The following is a 7500-nucleotide window of genomic DNA, read 5'->3' as shown; positions in this document are numbered from 1 at the left end:
ACTTTGCGAGATCGGCCAGAAACATCAATAATTTTTTTTAAAGCCGTAGTGCTTGGGTGAAGGGCAGGCAGATTTTCGAGATAAAGTCGAGCCAAACAAATTGGGAATACAGCCGCGGTAACTGTCAACGCTTGTCAGTGTAACATGAAAAAACGGAAAAACGCGGAGATAGTTCAGTTCTAGTTAGCGCAGTTTAAAATACGGTTTAAATTGAAGTTCTTGGGGCTCGAAGCTTCTGGACGAAAAAATTCCACCTGGAACTGCAATGTCATAGTTGTGTAGAATCAAACCACGACTCTAACGGGCGTAGGGAACTGACCAGGCATAATAATGATCGTAAAGAAACTATCCTTCGTCGACAGCCGCGATGTCTTCCTCTGATTATGGCCGCAGTTAAATTACAGTTAAAACATTCCTCTAGCCCATCATTCGTATATCAAGCGAAAAGGACAGCAAACTGCTGTAGTTAAGTGGATGAACAGAAGGAGAATCACCAGGAATAACTATGAGCACTCTTTCCATGAGGGGACGCATACTTGTTTCTTTTTAGACAGCCGTGGTATCTAGTATCTGGTTACTGACAATTATCACCCTAGTGCGACCTGCTGTTTCTATCTAACACTAGTTTTCCTTATCTCGGTTGCGGTTTCAAATTTTTGTGGTTTTTTAGCCTGGCAAAGATTAAAACTTTTCCCAAGTGCGGACCCATTACCTAATCTCTACGAACATAACACCTATGAATAGAGAACTCTTAAGGAAGCTAGCTGTCCCCTGTTCTTATCACTTTTAGATTTTAACTTTTTTCAAAACACACTGATATTTCTTCGGAGTGGATTTTATTGTTACGTGTACTTTAATTAATTTACTATCACCAGGATTTAACTTGTGAGATTTCATGGGACGAGTATATTGACAGGTTTTTCACCTTTTTTCTTATGGGGGGGTCGGGGGGGGGCATATTTTCAGCAAAATTTCCATTCACAGGGTATTTCAACAGGTTGATTCACAGGTTTTAAAAGCTGCGCACTGAGCACCATAGTATGAGTAAAAATTTGCTTTTACAGCCGTGAACGTCAGAAGAAACGTCCGTACAGTAAGGTCCAGTAGCCAATCCGCCCCTTTCATGTATTGCCCAATGTGGACCAGTAGCACGTAACCATTATCATGGAGCTTCAGGTTTAGAGCTCATCCGAGGAGGCAAATTCTCCATTTGAACACTGTAACTAGTTTACAGCATACATCTTTTGATATTGGACATCAATGTTATGTTCAATCGACCATCTGTCAAAACAAGGCTATCTCTGACCAGTATCACGTGACCATATCACGGGCTCAAGTTGGGACCTTATCGAGGTCAGCTGTTTTCTTAGAGTTGACCGCTGACCAAGGGACTGAGTGTTGATTGGATCGCATAGCTCACGCAAGGTCAGAAAACACACACCAATCACCCTGAACGAGGCTTAATTTTTCGTGCCCTTTCTGTGGGGGCTCGACGCGGCTACCCAGCCATGCTCACATCAACAAAAGCTCTTGACAGTCGAATGCTTTTGCTTGTTCAGATACAGTTTTGGAAAATATATTTTTCTTGCATTTTTCGCTGGTTTCAGTGCAGGTTAACACATAAATGATAGCTGTGGAAGGACACACTGAGGTGGCTACGTAGTTATTCAAGTCAAGCATTGGAGCGATATAAACTTAAAGCTGCGTGTTTATTTTTAATTTGTTAGAGGCTGCTTTTTGCTCTAGAATAGACAGTTTTGGTGATAGTAAGGTTGCAGAGATGCCTGGACGGGCGAGTAAGGACAGAAGAACAGAACACTAAAAGAAGAGCGAATCGAGAACGATCAAAACGGTAGACCAGTGTCTAGTCTTAAAGTTGGTGGAAGAAGTATCACTCCCACAAAGTTTCTTAATGGACACTAGAATCACGACGACAGAGCCATGTCTAAAGATCGAGTTATTTCAAGTGGAGGCATATTTCTAAAAAGTGGTTTAGTCGTATGTTCCTTTGTTCAGGAATGAAACTGCCGAAGTTTGTATTGTTAAACTGGAATTAAATAACAATATCTGTACTCTTTTTGGACAGAAATAATCGCGGATCTTTTGCTGGTTGTTTGGCTTTGAAAAGAGCAGAAGAGAACAAGAAGTTTTTTTACTCCGCTTGCCTAAATGTTTTGCGACGATGCCTCGGACAGTGACAAGAAAATTTTGCACTGGTGTTCTAAACAGGTCAATCGCCATGAGTTCTTGAACAAGTAAGGACAGAAAATAATCACCAGTTTGGGATTTTCACAAAAAGTTTGTTTCGAGACACACTACAGGTAACTGGTTGGAGATCTTGTTTGAAAATTGTCCTTTCTAGCAGATTCTGGATTCTAAGCCAAGCTGGCGGGTTTCAATGAAGTACATCAAACTGAAAAGGATCTCGTTTTCAGAGATAAAGTGGAATAAAATTGAAAGTACGATCTGTCACATCCGAGCTATTGCAAATCTGTGATTTCTAATTTTATCAAAGGAATAACAAATTTTATGATTACTATTCGCTGGCTTTTGACAGTTGACTCTGAAATGGCTTCTTTCCTTTGCCTTCGCTTTTGAGGATGTGCTAGTTTTCTTTTAAAACTCTTGCAATTCAAAGAAAAATTACGGTTGCCTAACTGGTGAATTTGACAGTGAGATTTCGCTGGAAATCGTGATTCAGTTTTGCGATACAGTCGGTTTTTCAGGTGAAATTAAACTGTGGAATGCACTTGTATTTAAGGCAGCAAAGAAAATGACCTAATTAAGTCAGAATATCCGGGAAAACCAAAAGGGGGCCAGTTCCAACAGCCTTTTATTTTCACTAATCCTACAGCCAGTCAGAGTACACAAGGAGCTACGCTTTGAAGTGCCGGGAGCTCAGGTTTTTTTTCACAGTGTTCTAAATTTTTGTGATTTTTCTACAAAATTTAGCCATTGCACACAAAATGCAAAGGTCTTTTCACAGGGTGGAGATGTCAGATGATATTACACAGGGTCTCATCCACTAGTGATAGCTTCGATTGAATCTTTTGTCAACATCAGGGCTTGACCCCTCCAAAGTGTAGTGAAAAACAATCCAAATCTACATACCAAGCGTGTATAAGGAGCTTTCATTTTCATTTGTCTTTGAAGAATAGTACGCCATTTCTCTGCCGGTGAAGGGCACAAAAGAGACTAAAAAAGGAAATAATTATCAATAGGTTGGGAGGTGTGCATCTTGTAGGTCAAAAAGCTGTTTAAAATTACCATGTGAGTCGAGGAGGGTTATGTCCGAAATCCGCAGTTAGTAATACCAACGCGATCAAGTAACTTTTGGTGCAAAAACTGAGCGGGAGAATCCATGCAGATGAACCTATTGTTTCACAAAAATTGTTCTAAAATCTCCGAGGCTGAGGAAGGGCTTAAACAGTTTAAAGGAGGGCCATGTCATATTGCACTCTTTGTAAAATTTAGGACGGGTCATTGATAACTTGGATTGATAAAATGCAATACAACACCAAATGCAGGGGGGGAAAAAGAAATTGTAATTAGAAAGACTACAGGAAAAATACAAATTTTTAATTTGCCTTTCTTAAAGCAACGTATGTAATTAACGATTAATTAGGCAAGTTTCTTTTGGTTTGTGTACCTTTCAGTGTGAAAAAAATAGGTTAGGTCATGTTTGTTTCCCTTGCATAACTTTATAAAGTTCTCGTGTGAAAATACTGTATGTTTGTGACATGATCAGTAACACTAAGATTAGGACGATCAGGACGTATCTTGGCAATTCTTTGTTTTTAAACATTCCACAAGCCATAGGACTTGATTCCTTTCCCCCTGGGATCTTTACATTGAGCAGCAGAAGCAATACTCACGGATTTGAAAGCATCAAATGAGAGAAAAATACAATTTTCATTGTCAAGAGTTTCTTTCAGAACAGGGATGTTTGAACTCTTTTAGCGGAGATGAACGGTGCCTCCAAAAACACGGCCGTGATTGTGAGCGTCAAAGCTTGATTGGGTCGCAACGTTTACTTATGATCGCCGCTTCGCCATGAAAACAAAAAAGATCCTCTAGCACCCAGAGTAAATTTCCGCCTCAGTAAGTAAAACATATTCAATTAGCAAAATCGAAACAAAGCCCAATTTATGATTCATTGATGATAACAGAACAATCGCCGGATTGGACATGATATGAATTAGTTGCGTATACATCCTCGTGATTTCAGTTTTTTTATGACATAGAAAAGAAAAGTGACTAATAGGCTTGATTTCAGCGGAAATCGAGTCTTAGACGTTGGAAATACTAAATAACACTAGTTTGTTGTCCAGGCTATGCGACTAATTTCAGCCGTCGGCCATAACAATTTTTTCGATTATGAAATATTAGAACTTGCGATAAAGTGCTGTGTTTTGAGAGAAGAATGGGTCAAAGCAAAGCTGTGGGCTTGAAAGGACAACAGGTGAAATTTCGAATAATAAAAAACTTACAGAAGGATAGAATACGTTTTTCGCGCTTGCAATTTGACCACCGTTGTGACAAAAACTCAGCTCAACCCTTGGTTGATGATGCTCTGATCTCAGTCTAAATATAATTTAACTCTTAATGACCCCAAGTGCACCAACGACAACTGGTATCGTCTCTGTTCCCATTTTCCACATTCTGGCGATCTCAATCTCTAAGTGTTTATGCTTAGAGAGTTTCTCGACTACTTTAATGGATGTATTTCTGTCTGATGGGACTGCCATATATATAAGTTGGTATTTCTGATTCGTGTGATCTCTGATTATGATATCTGATTTATTAGCCACTATTTCCCTGTCAGTATGAATTGACATATTCCACAGAATCGTTGCTTGTTCGTTAAGTACAACTGCTACAGTTATCTGGTGTGGTCGTACCATTTGTTAGTTGTATTAATATCATAGCTCTGGCACACCTTCCAATGGATGCATGATGCTGCGTTATCATGCCTCTGAATGTATTCAGTTTTGGCAAGTTCTGGGAAGCCAGATATCACGCGATCGACAGATTCATCAGACTTGCCACACATCCTACAAAATGGGTTAGTGCCATCTTTAATGAAGTTACTGTGGTGAAACCTTGTTGCCAGGCTTTGATTACAAATAAGAATATCATCGTAATTTTATCACGTTTGTTTTTTTTTTTCTTAAATAAAAATTGTGCTTGAAAATGTGAGGGTCGTGACCCATAATCTCCCTAGAAGTGTAACTCCCATAAGCCCTTGCGATACAAGTGTCATAAGAAAGCACATGGTCGAAAGTGTTGACTCTGTTTGCGGATTAGTTCCTGGTTCCCACTCGCGACGCTGTTGAAATCCTGCTTTGAAGCTCTATCGACGAGCGAGTAACAAAAACAGCTCTATTGTGCTTCATATTAGTCTCCCTCATCACTTCTTTGTACTTTACTTATTCTTATCCTTATTCTTATTTTTATTGCTGTCCTTATCCTTACTCTTATTAATTTCCTTTTTATCTCAGGCCATGATAGAGCATAATAACCGGGCCCGATCTTTGGGCCTAGGGTAACGATAGGGTACGTTGAGAAGTCTATTTGATGGATAAAGCCTTCCTTAGGATGTGAGATGTTCCAAGGAGTCTCCGAATTCGTTTTTAAGTAAGAAAGGTTCTAAGACAATATTACGGTGTCTTCAGATTGCTTTCCTCTTGCAACGGTGACCTATTCGCCACCTTAAGATATGAAATGTGAATCTCTTCCACACATAGTTTAACCCATGAATACTGAAAAAAAGTACAGAGATCATTTGAAAAGTGTTAACGATATTTACTATTTAAAATTTAAATCTGGTAACAAAAACAGATACTTCTAGTAAGTCGCTTCAACTCCATCCAGTTTCAGGACTTCAAACACCCGAAATTACTCCAGTGAACCAAAGTGCGAGGATTGGCTCGAATGTGACATTTCTCTGTACAGTTGAAGGACATCCAAGGCCTGTAATGAGCTGGTTCCGCACGGCAAATAATTCTGATACTTTTAACGAATCTAACTCAAGAATACGAATAAAGACAAACGTTAAAAGAGGCCAAAGTCACCTTATCATAGCAGAAATAACAAAACACGACTATGGCATTTATTTCTGTTCTGCAAGGAATATTCATGGAGAACAGGTTTCAAAATCCAGCGGTTCTATGGCAAGCAACAGGTGAGAGCTAATACCTGAAGCAGCCAGTATAAAATGATCACTTTCAGCCTTTGCTCTTGGGCGTACCAGTTCTCTGCTAATAAATAATATAATTGTACTCATTCGCTACAATAAATTTGGCCGTCTGTGTAATGTAGTTTTACACCAAGACAAAAGCCAGTAAAACCAAACATGTTGATTGTTCTTGTTTTCCTTATGATTATTCTAATAAGGATGTAATATCATCGTCACCATTATTATTATTATTATTAGCGTTATCCTTCTGCAAATTTGACACTGAGTTTATAGCAAAAAGCATTTTAACATTTTCTATTATTTATTCTTAATTTTTTTCCCTTTATTTTTACCAGTTTTTAATAATAAGAGTTGGTATATTTTTTCGCTGAAGATTTTTAAAGAAGATTGAGCATAAAGACAGCATGTAATTATTATTATAATTATTATTATTATTATTATTATTATTATTATTATTATATTATTATTGTTATTATTATTGTTTTTGTTATACTTCGAAGTTGATATCTTATCTTAGTTTGACTACCCTTATTTTCTACTCCAGTTGCAAGGTCAACTAAATAATCAATAAAATTCCGTCCACTTTCAGGACTTCAAAAACCAGAAACTACTCCATTGAACCAAAGTGCGAGAATTGGCTCGAATGTGACATTTTCTCTGTACAGTTGGAGGCCATCCAAGGCCTGTAATAAGCTGGTTCCGCACGGCAAATAATTCCGATACTTTTAACGAATCTAACTCAAGAATACGAATAAAGACAAACGTTAAAAGAGGCCAAAGTCACCTTATCATAGCAGAAATAACAGAATACGACTATGGCATTTATTTCTGCTCTGCGAAGAATATTCTTGGAGAACAGGTTTCAAATCCAGCGGTTCTATGGCAAACGCAAACAACAGGTGAGAGCTAATACATGAAGCAGCCAGTATAAAAATGATCACGTCCAGCCTTTGCTCTTGGGCGTACCAGCTCTATGCTAATAAATAATATAATTGTACTCGTTCGCTACCATAAATTTGGCCGCCTGTGTAAGGTAGATTTACACCAAAAAAAAAAGCCGGAAAAACCAAACATGTTGATTGTTCTCTTTTCATTATTATTCTAATAAGGATGTAATATCATCGTCATGCACCACTATTAGTATTAGCATTAGTATTAGTATTAGTATAGTAAGCTTACAGGCCTAGTGGCCCATCAGGCCGGAGCTTATCCCCGGTTTCTGAAGCATGAAGCGACTAAGAGTGTTTCTACTCCCCCCTGGATGGGATGCTAGTCCATCGCAGGGTTACCCCCGGCATTTC

The sequence above is a fragment of the Montipora foliosa genome, chromosome 6 (assembly GCF_036669935.1).
Source record: "Montipora foliosa isolate CH-2021 chromosome 6, ASM3666993v2, whole genome shotgun sequence".
Classification (NCBI taxonomy): Eukaryota; Metazoa; Cnidaria; class Anthozoa; order Scleractinia; family Acroporidae; genus Montipora; species Montipora foliosa.
This window is presented reverse-complemented; position numbering follows the sequence as displayed.